This window comes from Thamnophis elegans, chromosome 1, assembly GCF_009769535.1.
Source record: "Thamnophis elegans isolate rThaEle1 chromosome 1, rThaEle1.pri, whole genome shotgun sequence".
Classification (NCBI taxonomy): Eukaryota; Metazoa; Chordata; class Lepidosauria; order Squamata; family Colubridae; genus Thamnophis; species Thamnophis elegans.
Window position 1 is genome coordinate 7,805,929 of NC_045541.1, and position 16,738 is coordinate 7,822,666.

Here is a 16,738-nt window from a genome sequence, read left to right on the forward strand (position 1 = left end):
TTCAAGTTGCCAAGGTTGAGAAACACTGTTATAGACTGTTTTTAAATTACCACTGATGTTTATCCATTAACATAAATTTACTATGATACTAATAGAGAAATAATAACCCTAGTTAGGATAAATATCCAGGCCATAGAAATGCTATATACATTCTGGGTGATTGTCAAGTAGAAATGTTAATATTTCTTAAATTGTCTTAGATGTCTAACGCTTATTTTCTTAGCACGTAATTAACTAATTTGGGATCGAGGGGAAAGTCCTATAAATCTTATTAATAAATCATTGTTTAAAGACGGTTATAAAGTTATATATTGTGTGGGCCTGGAGAGGAGAGGTGAAATAATCAGTAAATAACCTTTAGTTAACTACAATAATAACAATGAAATGTTAATGGACAATATTTAATGATACATACAGGTGTGTTACACGGCGGGGAATGCTTAGATATCTTACTTAACCGAATTAATTTTAGAACATGCCATAAAGGTGTAATGGTATTGGAGATCTATTGAAATTGTAAATGAATGCCAGTAGGTGGTTGTGTCTTCTAATATAAATGATTCTAGATAAAAACATGTTTAAACATGGTAACCAAATGAGAATTATTGTACAGGGATAATAAAATACATAACTTTTCTTTCTTGACTTAAAATGTACAACATGATTTGAATGAAGTATACGTAAGGACTGTGGAAGAAACGCACGGAATATATTTGTAACCAATCGATACGCTTTCAACAAGATGTAACGAAAGATGACTTTTTTTCTTATTTTTTTTGTTAAGGAAAACAATAAAAAAATTTTCTCAAAAAAGAAAGCTGACTAGGACGATAGGTGTAGCAATAGCAATAGCAGTTAGACTTATATATCGCTTCATAGGGCTTTCAGCCCTCTCTAAGCGGTTTACAGAGTCAGCATATTGCCCCCAACAACAATCCGGGTCCTCATTTTACCCACCTCGGAAGGATGGAAGGCTGAGTCAACCCTGAGCCGGTGAGATTTGAACAGCCGAACTGCAGATAGCAGTCAGCAGAAGTGGCCTGCAGTGCTGCATTTAACCACTGCGCCACCTCGGTCAGGTGTAGCTGGGCAACCAATGGTGCAGTACAATATGTAGGGCCTAGCGCATCAATTCGTTCCCATCTCCCTTGGAACGGTTTGCTTCCTTTCATATGTTTACTCTGATGACGATGACGGGGGTGATGATGAACACAAAATTTTGTTTCGCAAAAGTCTTTCAACTTTCTTCTCAATTGTTCTAAAGTGAAATGTGAGGCAAATGGTGTTGTGACATTGCTTTGAGAAGGCGCCTAGCATTGCTCCCATAACATATATCTCTTTGTCAAGATGGCTGTTTGGACAACTGAATTTCCCTTCAGTGAAGTCCCTGAAAAAAACAAATCTTAAGCATTATGAGTTTGGGAACCCAGACAATGCAACAAAACACAGCCCTCACTTGGGTCCTGATTTGCCAGATCAGGAATGGTTTAATGATATGCACACTCTTTGGGATGACTGAGCTGATGTTGTCTTAGTGGTTACAGATTTTGACGCACATCCTTAGAAATCATTTTGGGCACATCTGAGTGCTGAACTGATATATCAGAGGATTACTCCACTCAGTGGTGGGTTTTAAAAAAATTGGAAACTACTCTGTGGGTGTGGCCTCCTTTGTGGGAGTGGCTTGCTGGCCATGTGACCTGGTGGGAGTGGCTTGCCGGCCATGTGTTCTCTCTCTCCCCCCCCTCTCTTTCCTTCCTTTTGTCTCTCTGTCCCTTTTTCCTTTTTTTCTTTCATCTCTCTCTCACTGTTTTTCTTTCTTTTTTTCTTTTTTCTTTATTTCTTTCTTTCTTTCTCATTCTCTCTCTCTGTGTGTCAGTGTGTGTGTGTGTGTGTGTGTGTGTGTGTCAGTGGTGGGTTTCAAAAACTTTTGGAACCTCTTCTGTAGGTGTGGCCTGCTTTCCGGGTCCACTGGTGGAACCTCTTCTAACCGGGTTCGGTAGATTTGACGAACCGGTTCTAGCGAAGAGGTGCGAACTGGTAGGAACCCACCTCTGACTCCACTATACTTGCAGGACAGACTGAATTTTCCAGTTTCCCTTTGAAATAGCCAGCTAATTAACAGCTTAAATAACAGAGAGAAAGAGAATGCAAATTTTCTCAGGAAAACATCAACTTTGAACTAAAACCTAGAAAGACAAATCTCTCAGGCTAGGTTTCAATGAAATATTTTAGGTATAAGTACCTAGGTAGCAATCAATAGAACACCAAAATACATTTGGTGTTAGAACAGCAGAAGGTACCAAGACCATTCCTTGGAGACCTTTTGCTACAGTTTAAAAGAAATCTATCAAACTATCAAAGCAGTGTTAAATGATAATTATATTACATACGTGAGAAGGCTTTTGTGCACAGAGAAACAGTCTATATTTCCAAGAGTCTACATTCCACTAAGTGGGAAAATGTCCAATGATAAAACATTCAATAGTGAACTCAGAGATCAAGGATGATGGAAAGCCTCTCCTTATTGGATGCACAGTAGTTGAATAGCCCACCCATCATGGATTCTTTTACTATGAGGTCCTCCCAAGGGAAACGGGTCCAATTTGATGGTCTAAATGGCCATTCACCCTAATTATTAAATATGGGAGAGTATGACCTATGGATGTGAACTTTGGCTAAGCAGGAAGCTCATATTATGGTTGATTAAAAAGGCCAAGCAACAAAGCTTGAAAAAACAGAAAACAATTCCCTTGATCATCCCCACAATTTCTGTTTATTGCCATCTAAACTGTAATATAGTGGATGTTATTTATTTTTAATGTGGAAGGTCAGGACTTCTGCTATGAAACATATGTTTAAGTAAGCTAAACAAGCTAGCAAACAGGCTGAACTATTTTACCTTACATTATAAAATACAGTGAGCTGCGTAATATTGATCACTTGTGAAATGATTAATCTGTAGTTATTCAAAGCTGCTGATATGAATTGTCCCAAGGTTAAGGATAAACTTGGAAGTGCAAAACGCCTTTCTTGGAATCTCCTGCTTTCAAATTTTGTGTTGATCCATTTAAAAAACTGCCGGTGCTTCTGCTACAGCAGCTATCATTCTGGAATTATTTAGACTCGGCAAAAGAAAGCTGGTCTTGAAAAATCTGTGCCTCAAAATAAACAAAGTTTTAGGAGTATTGATAATGATATCATATGTAGATCATTTGGAGCTTCCAAAGTTGGATAGCAAAATGATCCCAGCAGACAATGTCACTGCAAACACCTGATTAAACATGAACCATGAAGTCATCCTAAACAACACATTTGGAATTTCCATTCCTTTGATTGGATACGATATCATTTTTTAAAGACACGTGTAAGACCGCTATAAGTATTAAGACTAGTCCAAAATTATTTTGCAAAACTTTTTAACATAACAACAGGAATCAAAATTCAGCAGTGAGGGGTATTTCCAGATATAGGGCTTCTAGCATTTTCAGTCAAAAGAGACTCTTATGTGGAGTTTTTATCCCAAATGAATTCTTTTTTTTTTTTTTTGTGGAAAAAAGAAAAGGAAGAATAAAAAAACGCAATCCGTTTGATGGTTAGAATTCCATGAATGAAGCAGAACAGTTAGATAATAAATTAATTCTGTATCTGAAGTAAATTATGCCATCTTATGCTTTTGTGGCACATGTGTATGGATGTGTGTGTGGGTGGATAGCCATGTATGTGTATTTCTGTGTTGATTACTAGGAAAGCAAATGTTGCAGCTTATAAAATAATAGCAGGTCAGACAGGAAGATTAGTAGGAGCCATAAGACTAGCTAATTCCACACAGCCACAAATACATACATTGCAACTAGCACCATCTACTGCCTTAGGTTCTCTCATCACATGAGGAAATCTGTCCCTTTCCTACAAGAGCGGATGAAAGATGTACAGCTTTTACCATTGGTCTGAACGGAGGACTTAAACTTTTCGCAGCCATTGGTCTTTCTCTCTTGCCAAAATCTGGATCCCCTTCATCCTTCTTTTGGTATTGTAGCTATAAGCCTCTTATTCCATTATTCTAATGCTTGAGGGAGACCAGATGGCATCACCCTAGGGGGATCTAGGCCGGGAGGGGATGGGGGATGATCTAGATTTGCACACGTAAATGTTTCAACTTTGGAGATAGTTAGAGGGCAGATTATGTGCTGCAACCTATTTATTTATTTATTTATTTATTTATTTATTATTTGTTCATTTGTTCATTTGTTCATTCATTCATTCATTCATTCATTCATTCATTTATTCATTATTTGTTCATTCATTCATTCATTCATTCATTCATTCATTCATTCATTCATTCATTTATTTATTTAATAGATTTATAGGCCGCCCAATCCCGGAGGACTCAGATGGCATCACCCTAGGGGGATCTAGGCGGGGGGGGGGTGGGGATGATCTAGATTTGCACACGTAAATGTTTCAACTTTGGAGATAGTTAGAGGGCAGATTATGTGCTGCAACCTATTTATTTATTTGTTTGTTTGTTTGTTTGTTTATTTATTAATAGATTTATAGGCCGCCCAATCCCGGAGGACTCCGGGCGGTTTACAAAGTGAAAAGAAAAGTAATTAATAAAAAAATAAGGAAAACAATTTAAAACATCACCCATTACACCCAATCTGATTGGGGCTGGACCTCAGCAGTGAGGTCAACCAGCCCAGGCCTGCCAGAATAGCCAGGTTTTAACAGCTTTTCGGAAGGCCATGAGAGTGGGCGAGGTCTGGATCTCTGGGGGGTAGTTCATTCCAAAGGGCCGGAGCAGCCACAGAGAAGGCCCTCCTCCGGGGGAGCCGCCAACCGACACTGTCTGGCTGACGGCATCTGAAGGAGGCCCACTCTGTGGGATCTCACTGACCGCTGGGGGGTATGTGGCAGTAGGCGGTCTCGCAGGTATGCTGGCCCTAAGCTATGTAGGGCTTTAAAGGTAATAACCAGCACCTTGAATTGCATCCAGAAACCAATAGGAAGCCAGTGCAGCTCGCGGAGGATAGGTATAACATGGGTGTATCTTGGTACACCCAATATCGCTCGCACGGCTGCGTTCTGGACTAGTTGCAGTCTCCGAACGCTTTTCAGGGCCAGCCCATGTAGAGCGCATTACAGTAGTCTAGGAACCTAGGGACACAGCTTGCTCTGGCTTCCAATACTTGCCACAAATATAAGCACACACACAGAGCACACCCATCCAAATTAGGTAATAATCTACTCAACGGTATAATTGGCCTCATAGCCCAACATTTTTCCTACTCTGGCAGAGAGGCCCACAGAATCCAATGCTTTGGTTAAATGATAAAGCAGCAGCATTTTGTTGCATTGAGAGCCCCTTCGCCTCTTATGTCTGTGTGCGTCTGTGCAAAATATCCAGAGCTTCATCAACACACGTGTCATTTCCCCACTGCCGGTAGATGTCCCTGAACTTTATTTTTCCCTGGAAATTATATTCATGATGATTGTCAGCCTGTCAGGTTTTGTTTTTCAAATGTAATTTCAGTTGATATCAAATCATTGATATTGGATGCAAGTATCGATAATGCAAAACTATGTGTTGGAAGGAATGTCCTTCTGGGTTCGGCTCCAAGTGGGGAAAAAGACACTGGAGACATGGAGGCTGCTTGGAAAGATGGTTTTAATGGTGGACAGGACCACATGGCTTGAGTCCTGAACAGAAAAGGTGATCACGTGCTTCAATGTTGGTGGAGAAGAAGAGAAGGGCTGAGGGAGGGGCTTGCTAGGCTTTTTATAACCTCTTCAGTCCCACTTCTCTGTTTCCTGTTCCTGTGTAAGAAACGTATTCTGATTGGTTGTCAGACTCCCATGGGCCCATGCAGGGGCAACTCTCTAGGCTGCGTTTTGAATCCAGGTTTGGTTGAGTTCTCACATGCCATGTGGCGAGTTGGGTAAAGGGCCAATATGATCATGCCTTGATCCCATCCCCCTGGAGCCGAATGGGAGAACTCTTTATTATGTAAAGGGAGTAGCTAGGCCTTTAATGGCTCATTGACAAAGTGGGGATGGGCAGGAAGCTGCAGGCAGCTATTCTGTCTTTTAAAACATGTTTCTTTCTTTTCACATCCAGGGAAATATTCTGCCTTTTCAATATTTCCTAGGATATTTCATTTTTCTGGGAGAGGGCTGGCTGATAACTTCCTACATATGGAATGAGACGTCTCCTTCAAGTCAAGCTTGAACCCCAGTGACTTCACAACCATATTGTCTTCTTGGCAAGAGCAAGGGAGAAGTTGCCACTGTCTCATCCTGGGAATTATTTCCCCATATTTCAAACTAACCTCCCCTAGAGAGGCTTCCAGCCAAATGCACCAGGCCCCACCCTGCTTCCGAGGCCAGATGAGGTTGGCTGGGTGCTGACAGACAGGGATCTACTACACAGAAACACATATGTTCCCATACAGGAGGAGAAGAGGTGACAGCTGCTCCTCCTGCTGTTTTTATTCTAATGACTGCAACATTTCCTGGGAGATCTCTCCAGTCACTGGAGTCACCCTTTCCCAACTGCCAGAATGCAAGACAATCTGGCTGCTGATTAGAGATAAGGCTAGAGAAAGGAGTGCCCAGACAGGGTGGATGAGCTGAATTAATTGTATGCATTTTAAATTCTTTGTGCGAAAAGCACATTATACCTCTGGCATTTGTAAATAATAACTGAAGTCAGGTGGAGTCTGGAGTCTGTGTGCATTTGTACGGGAGCGTGGGAGGGAGAGAGAGAATATCGGGGCAGACCTACAGGCAGAAATCTGTAGGACACAGAATCAGTCATTATTATCTGTGGGTCTGGATTGGTTTCTGCCTTTTATAAGCAATAAACTCTTAGCAGAGAGAGATTGGAGAAGGGAAGCTTAAACATTTCGCTGCCTTTTTAAATACACGTTTCCCAACTATTAAAATGCTTTTTGATTTGGATCTTAACAAGCTAATGGAGCCGTCCTATTCTATTCTAAAAATAAACTGGTAAGGGGAAAAACCTGTTCATAGCGTTAATAATCCCATTAGCATTGTGTCTGAGACGTTAATCACATGTATACTCCAATATGGTGTCTGGAAGTATCAGTGTGCATATGGATATCGCCAATGGTACCTCGCCAGTCTCCTTGGCTCATCTCTATTTTTGTTAGATTAGTTTAATTAAAAATAATTACAATAATTGCAGAAGACGCTGGCACATTGTCAGGCAAAGGATTAGCTTCTTTAGCATCATCTTTATTTATAAGAATAAAAATATATTTAGACTACTATAGATCGAACGGAGTCTTCAGATTAAAATTGAGTCGTATTAGTAGCTCAGGACTTTTGCTTAGAAAAGTACCCACTTCCCTAGGAAGCAAAGATAACGAGATAATATGCAACACTTCTAGTAGGTGGGTATTTTATTATTGGCCCTATCCATCATAGAAGCAGTTTGGTGAATAGACAATGTTCCTCTCCGATGGCTGCCATTTTGTGAGAGCACATCCACAACAGCCTTAAAGGTATGCTAATTAACCCCCGATGGAAGAAATGCAAATGTCCTTCTGGGTTCAGCTCCAAGTGGGGGAAAAGACACTGGAGACATGGAGGCTGCTTAGAAAGATGGTTTATTGGTGGACAGGACCACATGGCTTGAGCCCTGAACAGAAAAGGTGATCACATGCTTCAATGTTGGTGGAGAAGAAGAGAAGGGCTGAGGGAGGGGCTTGCTAGGCTTTTTATAACCTGTTCAGTCCCACCTCTCTGTTTCCTGTTCCTGTGTAAGAAATGTATTCTGATTGGTTGTCAGACTCCCATGGGGCCATGCAGGGGCAACTCTCTAGGCTGTGTTTCGAATCCAGGTTTAGTTGAGTTCTCAGATGCCATGTGGTCAGTTGAGTAAAGGGCCAATATTATCATGCTTTCCTGTAACTGAAGTGGAGAGGTCTTTATTATGTAAAGGGACTACCTTGGCCTTCTCAATGGCCCATTGACAAAGTGGGGATGGGCAGGAAGCTACAGGCAGCTATTCTGTCTTTTAAAAACATCTTTCTTTCTTTTCACATCCAGAGAAATATTCTGCCTTTTCAATATTTCCTAGGATATTTCATTTTTTTCTGGGAGAGGGCTGGGTGATAACTTCCTGCACCCCCAACCCCCAAAGCTTGTGTGCGCTTTGCATAAGTAGCCTTAGAGCCTGGAATCCAGCATGGTCGCACTCCTCAGGTTCCAAGGAAGGCAACTGGGCAGCTGTCTCTATGCAACAGAGTAGCCCAGATCCAAATGGGTCATAGTGAGAAATAGTGACCAGGCCCTGGTCTCACCTGGAGGGGACAGGACATTCCTGTAGTAGCTTACAGTGGCTAAAAGGGGCTGGTATCACTGATCTCATCATGTAATGATGAAGCATGATATTGGATCCATGGGGGGAAAATTGTGTATGGAAAACACCCCTGCTAAAGATAGCTTTAGTTTCTTTTAGTATAAGCTGGGAAGGAGCTGGAGGGGGGGGGGAGCAATTAGTGGAGCATGATTATGCTACGGTTACAAGGAACATGAAGAAAAGTCCAGAGACTCTCTTTAACTTGAAGCATCAACACTGGAAAGGATAACAAAACAATAAAAATGTATCCCATTCAAAAATGTCACTAAATTTCTTTAGTATATAATATAAACTCTTGCTTCTTGCTTCCATCTGCTGGAAAAAAAGTGAAACAACGAAGGATTCTTAAAAAGAGGTTTCGTGGTGGACAGGAAGGGGACCTTGATCAAAACTAGGGATGCAAAATAAAAAAAATAACTTTCTTTGAGTTGAGGAAAAGTTTGGGAATAAAAACAAACCTATCTCTATCAGAATGGTGCCACCTGGTGGCCAAGATTCTCTGTTCAGAACTGTCCTATGTTCCATTTCTAGGGGGCATTTGAGGAGAGGGGAAGAAGTTTCTCTTAATCAGGCCATTGTTTCCTTTTAGTCTGTCATCTAGAATCAAGAAGCCGAGGTGGCGCAGTGGTTAAATGCAGCACTGCAGGCTACTTCAGCTGACTGCAGTTCTGCAGTTCGGCTGTTCAAATCTCACTGGCTCAAGGTTGACTCAGCCTTCCATCCTTCCGAGGTGGGTGAAATGAGGACCCAGACTGTGGGGGCGATATGCTGACTCTGTAAACCGCTTAGAGAGGGCTGAAAGCCTATGAAGCGGTATATAAGTCTAACTGCTATTGCTATAGCTAATGTGTGATACTCCCCCACTGGAGCCCTGGGCCATTTGGCAGAACCAAACCTTAATGTTCTTGTGGAAAATCAGAAAGGTGAGAGTTGATCTCACCTCAGGGAGTAAGATATTCCAAGGGGCAGGGGCTACAACAGAGAAGGCTCATCTCCTGGATCCCACCAGCCAAAATTCCTTGACTGATGGGATCCCCAGTGCCCCCTCTGCTAGTTTGGGGGGGGGGGGGCGTGCTGGGCCAGTCGCACCAGGGTGAGGCAATTCCTCAACTTATACACTTATAAAGCCCTTCATGGTATTGGACCTGGGTACTTGAGAGACCGCCTGCTGCCAATTACCTCCAATAGACCGATTAGATCCCACAGATTAGGCCTCCTCCGAATTCCATCCGCCGACCAATGCCGACTGGCGACTACCCGGAGGAGAGCCTTCTCTGTGGCTGCTCCGACCCTCTGGAACGAACTCCCCGTGGAGATTCGAACCCTCACCATCCTCCAGGCCTTCCGCAAAGCCCTTAAAACCTGGCTGTTCCGACAGGCCTGGGGCTAAAGAGCTGTTGCCCCCCTCCTTGAATGATATGACTGTTGTATGCTTTTAAATTATGTATTGTTATGTCCGTCTTTTTTATTTTCTGTCTGTACCCCCCTTCCCTGATTTGAATTGTGAGCCGCCCTGAGTCCCTCCGGGGAAAGGGCGGCATATAAATGTAATCAAATCAAATCAAATCAATCAACTAACCTGGATCCATGCCTTGCAAAGCTTTAAAAGTAATAACCAATACCTTAAATTGTACCTGGAACCAAAGCAGCTTTTATAGAGCAGTGGCTTTACCCTTCCTAAAGTATAAAATTGTCATTCTTTCATTGTTTTTTCATGACTTGTAATAAACATTATGAGGTCCTGATCTGTCTAATAAACACTATGACTGCCCATTTCAATTTGCTGATGCCTAGCATGTTAAATTGCAGTCGTGTGATTTAATCTTTCACTAATAGACAAAGATTAATAACAATGATATTGAATGGTGAAATAGCTGGAGGCAGGCTTTGAGTGCCATTATAGGCATCCTTTCTTAAGCATAATAAAGCCGATGTGCGCTGTGATGTCACAATCCAAGGCCCACCTTTTCACACTTCCATCATTACACTGCACACAAGTGTGGGAAGTTATCATCCAGCCCTCTCCCAGAAAAATGAAATATTCTAGGAAATATTGAAAAGGCAGAATATTTCTCTGGATGTGAAAAGAAAGAAACATGTTTTAAAAGACAGAATAGCTGCCTATAGCTTTCTGCCCATCCCCAGCTAATGGGCCATTTAATGGCCAGGCTAGCCCACTTTACATAATAAAGACTTCTCCTCGCTGCAGCTGTAGGGGGAAGGGATATTACTCAACTGACCACAAGGCATCTGAGAACTCATCACAGCCTAGAGAGTAGCCCCCTGCATGGCACCATGGGAGTCTGACAACCAGTCAGAATACATTTCTTACACAGGAACAGGAAACAGAGAGGTGGGACTAAACAAGGTATAAAAAGCCTAGCAAGCCCCTCCCTCAGCCCTTCTCTTCTTCTCCACCAACATTGAAGCATGTGATTACCTTTTCTGTTCAGGGCTCAAGCCATGTGGTCCTGTCCACCAATAAACCATCTTTCCAAGCAGCCTCCATGTCTCCAGTGTCTTTTCCCCCACTTGGAGCTGAACCCAGAAGGACATTTCTTTCAACACAAGTTCAAAAGGAGCCAGGTGTGTGCTGTAGTGCAAGTTGTGATTTGCCATGCACACACAACACAGACACTCACAGATGCTGTATTCTTGATTGCCACGCAATATGCCCAGCCTTACTCTCTGTCAGTTATTATGCCTTGTTTCTTGTTATGTGCTAGTAGCAGTGAGATGATGAAATCCCCTCCAGAGTTGTATATAAAACATATTTACTGCATTTTTTTAGATCAGAAATAGTCAACAGTCTTAAACATTCGGATGCTTGCTGTCTGTGGGTAAATTGACTGAAAACGAATCAGCTTTAAATATCTAGCCCATCCATGCATTGGTACAAACAAGACATTCAGATTAGCCTTAAATTAATTTGTTTTTTGAGAATTTTTTTTTATTGTTTTAAACAAAAACACACACACAAAAAAAGAATCATCTTTCGTTACATCTTGTAGAAAGCGTATCAAGTGGTTACAAATATATTCCGTGCGTTTCTTCCACAATCCTTACATATACTTCATTCAAATCAAGTTGTACATTTTAAGTCAAGAAAGAAAAATTATGTATTTTACTATCCTTGTACCATAATTCTCATTTGGTTACCATTATTTAAACATGTTTTTATCTGGAATCATTTATATTTAAAGACACAACCACCTACTGGGATTCATTTGCAGTTTCAATAGATCTACAATAACATTACACCTTTATGACATATTCTAAAACAAATTCAGTTAAGTAAGATATCTAAGCATTTCCCCCCCTCCATAACACATCTGTATGTATCATTAAATATTATCCATTAACATTTCCTTGTTATTATTGTAGTTGACTAAAAGTTATTTACTGTTTATTGTAGTTGACTAAAAGTTATTTACTGTTTATCTCACCTCTCCTCTCCACAGGCCCACACAATCACACCCACGTCACACCTATCCTCCGCGAGCTGCACTGGCTACCTATTAGTCTCCGGACCCGCTTCAAGGTGCTGGTCGTTACCTATAAAGCCCTACATGGCATCGGACCTGGGTACCTGAGAGACCGCCTCCTGCCGATTACCTCCCATAGACCGATTAGATCTCACAGGTTAGGTCTCCTCCAGATCCCATCTGCCAGCCAATGTCGGCTGGCGACTCCCCGGGGGAGAGCCTTCTCTGTTGCAGCTCCAGCCCTCTGGAACGATCTCCCCGTGGAGATCCGGACCCTTACTACTCTCCCGGCCTTCCGCAAAGCCGTTAAGTCCTGGCTGCTCCAGCAGGCCGGGGGGCTTTCAAAATATCCAGCCCCACGGAAACTGTGACTGTTGTGTATTTTAAAGTGTTGTTTTGTTTATTTATCCCCTTCCCTTGTTTATTGTAAGCCGCCCGGAGTCCTTCGGGAGTGGGTGGCATACAAGACCAATAAACTCAACTCAACTCAACTCAACAATGTTATACCTTTATAGCCGTCTTTAAACAATGATTTATTAATAAGATTTATTTATAGGACTTTTCCCTCAATCCCAAGTTAGTTAATTACGTGCTAAGAAAATAAACATTAGACATCTAAGACAATCTAAGAGATGTTAACATTTATCCCTAACAATCACCAAAAGTATACATTAGCGTTTCTATGGCCCGGTTATTTATCCTAACTAAGGTTATCATTTCACTATTAGTATCATAGTAAATTATATGTTAACGAAAGCCTTTAATTAATTTTTGAACAGCAGAAGCTGACCAGATGAATCCCAGATAATAAAATGCTAATGGCTGAAAAGCCTTGCCTTTTGTAGTATGCTTATCCAGATATTTCAAGAAAATTAAGATAGAAAAGCAGGAAATCGCATATAGAATTAAATATCATGATAAAAAGACATCCCGCTGTGGCTCTGGGGACTCCATTTCTCCTCTGTTGTTTCCTGTTTTGTTACCATGACATTTTGTGAATGTGCAAGTTCTCCTCCGTGGTCATTACGGTGCCTAGAAATTCCAGATGTTGTCATGACCAAAAATGTAAGGATGCTTGTATAAAATACCAATAATTCAGACTGTCACAGGAAACATCAGTAAATAGATCTGCTGTATTATCCAAAAGTCAAATGGAATGTTTTCCTGAAAGCTTTATTGGGAAAACATCTTAATAAATATATCATTAAATTGGTAGATGAAACTATGCCTATTCCTGCCTCCTGAGAAGGATTTGAGACAAGAACTATACATAGGTCAACACTAATAGGTTGAATAAAGCAGAAATTGAATGTAAAGATCAAATATTGGAATATTCCAGGTCTATCTGGTATGGACTGCAGAAGCCTGGATGACCATCAGTTTCTACCTCAGAACAGGTTGGATGGGGCCAGTGCCGGATTTAGATGAAAAGAGGCCCTAGGCTATTCCACTTATGAGGCCCTTTCACCTCCCATTTTTAAGTTTGTAAATTGCATGAGAGACAATAAAATACATCATTACTGTGATATATATCAATATATATATCAATATATATAGCTGGCCTCCCGACGGAGGGCGGCTCTGCTCTGCGGCAAAGGCAGCGAGGCCAGCCGCCTCCCCTGCTGCGCTCAGCTGCCTGGCTCGGCCCCCTCGCCCTCACCTGCCTGGCCGCTGGTGGGCTCTGCGTCGACGGGGCGGCTACTGGGAGCGGCTGTGCCTCTCGCCCGACTGCTGGTGCCGGGAACGTGGGCGGGCTCCCCAACTCCAAGGTCCCTTCCAACTCTGCTATTGTATTGTATTGTATTGTATTGTATTGTATTGTATTGTAAATTGTCCTTAGTTTTTATTAAGTGAGCTGGACAAGTGACCTTTTGGGTCAATGTTTCAGAGACATTTCCTTACCCAAACAGAGAAACAGAATGATCAAGGATGGGCAAGAAAGCAATGGAAGCAGGAACTATTTCTGATCTCCTGAGGACTTGATGTAGCTGACTGCCCTCCAGCAAATGATGGTGGGACTAGTCTATCTGGCCTCTGGAGGTCTAGGGCAGGATAAGTTTCAGTTTTTCTACCCACTTAGGAAGGTGAGGAGCATTTAGTCGTGGAGAATTGCATTCATTAGAATGAAATAATTGATTTCTTTGTGCTCTTTTGATAGTTCACTCGACTGAAACTTAATTAAAGAGAAAGAATTGAACCAGATAGTACTGTAAAATCAAAGGTATATTTTTTTAAAATCACTTTTGTGGACTTCTTTCTACCTGCTATCAGCTTAATTGGCTTAAAAGTTTTGATGAAACAAGCCAAGCATCAGAGGGAATTCCTGATGATTTTACTTTAGCATTTGTGGGATAATTATTAGATATATATTAATGTGCTGAGTATAATTTTAAATTTAACACACTGAAATTCAATGTTAAAAGTATTTCTTTTAAACAGAAATGGTCCATTTCGCTGCACTCAGGAGAGAGTGAGAGAAAGAGACATGCAAAGCTAATTATTTTTCTACATATTTTCTCAGATGAAGCTTTATACTCATCACCCAAAGCCGCTCCAAAAATTCAAAGATATTACAAAAATTTGAAAACTGGCTGACTTGAAGCGTCTCAAACACGGTCCGTTGCCATCAAAACGTATGTTTATTGGTTTCAGAGAATGTCTGTGGAGATTTTCATTCATCCAGATCATGATTGTCTTGTAGGAAGTTATCAGCCAGCCCTCTCCCAGAAAAATGAAATATCCTAGGAAATATTGAAAAGGCAGAATATTTCTCTGGATGTGAAAAGAAAGAAACACATTTTAAAAGACAGAATAGCTTCCTCACTTTGTCAATGGGCCATTAAGAAGGCCAAGCTAGTCCCTTTACATAATAAAGACTTCTCCACTTCAGCTGCAGGGGGATGGGATTAAAGCATGATAATATTGGCCCCAACTGACCACATGGCATCTGAGAACTCAACCAAACCTGGATTCAAAACGCAGCCTAGAGAGTTGCCCGTGCATGGCCCCATGGGAGTCTGACAACCAATCAGAGTACATTTCTTACACAGGAACAGGAAACAGAGAGGTGGGACTGAAGAGGTTAGAAAAAGCCTAGCAAGCCCCTTCCTCAGCCCTTCTCTTCTTCTCCACCAACATTGAAGCATGTGATCGCCTTTTCTATTCAGGGCTCAAGCCATGTGGCCCTGTCCACCAATAAACCATCTTTCCAAGCAGCCTCCATGTCTCCAGTGTCTTTTCCCCCACTTGGAGCCGAACCCAGAAGGACATTTCTTTCATCAGTCCCAAACATGCTTTTTCAAATGGCAACTGGACTATATTTTTCTTTGACAAGTGAAACACCATCCTCAAAGAAAACACAAGTCGAGTTGCCTTTCGAAAAAGCACCTTTGAGACTTTCAGAGAACAAGAGATCTTTACCAAATTCTGTTTACTTGTAAACCTTCATACTCTTATGGATCATTACATGAAAGCATATACAGGGTTGATACTGCTACAGTATTAAGTTGTTAATTCATAGTGTTCTGTTCTGACCCCCCCCTCCTTGTAATAGCAATAGCAATAGCAGTTAGACTTATATACCGCTTCATAGGGCTTTCAGCCCTCTCTAAGCGGTTTACAGAGTCAGCATATTGCCCCCAACAACAATCCGGGTCCTCATTTTACCCACCTCGGAAGGAGGGAAGGCTGAGTCAACCCTGAGCCGGTGAGATTTGAACAGCCGAACTGCAGAACTGCAGTCAGCTGAAGTAGCCTGCAGTGCTGCATTTAACCACTGCGCCACCTCGGCTCTCAACAGTATCCCATTCTATAGCATACAAAGCGCTAAGGATAAATAATACATGTTAAAGATTTAACAGCAATTTATGTCAGTGGATGGTTCGTGAAATAGATTGTGTAACTACAATTATGAGTAACTTCCGTGCTTTTCCTCTTTGAATTCATATATAAATATTAAATATTGGCACAAAAATCCAGAAGGGACTACAATTGTTTATGTTCACCTCCTCTATTTGTGGGCTGTGAAAATGCAAACATTTCTTAAGGATGAAATTGCAAGCTCCCGGGGTGGGGTACAGTTTCTGTAAAATAAAACTGTTGCAGATTTTAGAACAGGATGAAAAATATCTTGCCAGACGACTTTGATGTAGATGATGTTAATCTTCTCAATCCTGTATCAACAAATCTGTGGCCAAAAGAGAAAATGCATCAACCAATTTTATTTGAGCTAGGAAGTGATTGGGAAGAAGAGCCATGGAAGCTGATGCTATTGTCAACATCACTGTCATGCCTTTAGTTGTTGTCATAAGAGACCAAAAAAAAATGAGGAAATCAAATACTGTAATATATAATTTTTTAAAGGCTGCCCATCAAAAAGGAGTTTCATAAAAGAAACAGAATCCCAAATTCAAATACCGTATTTTTCGGAGTGTAAGACGCACCTTTTCCCCTCAAAAAAGAGAGTGAAAATCTGGGTGCGTCTTATACACTGAATACAGCATTTTTGGCCTCCCTCTTTGCAAAAATGGCTGTGCATAGCCTTTAGGAGGCTTCCTTTTTGCTCGTTTTTGCCCCCCCCCAGCCCCCAGGAGCACTCTACAAGCCTCCTAAAGGTTATGCATGTCCCCCCCCCCTTTTTTTTTTACAAAAACGGGCCATTTTTGGGAGGTGCAAAAAAAATTTTTTTTTAAATTTGCCTCTTCAAAATCTTGGTGCGCCTTATACTCCGGTGCGTCTTACACTCCGAAAAATACGTTAAGTATTTTTGGAAAAATATTGCAACTGAAAATAACGTTGACTGCTTTCAAAAGGATGTTCCGCAAACATCTAATTGTGACCTCATGCCTTCCATTATGACAGCTAT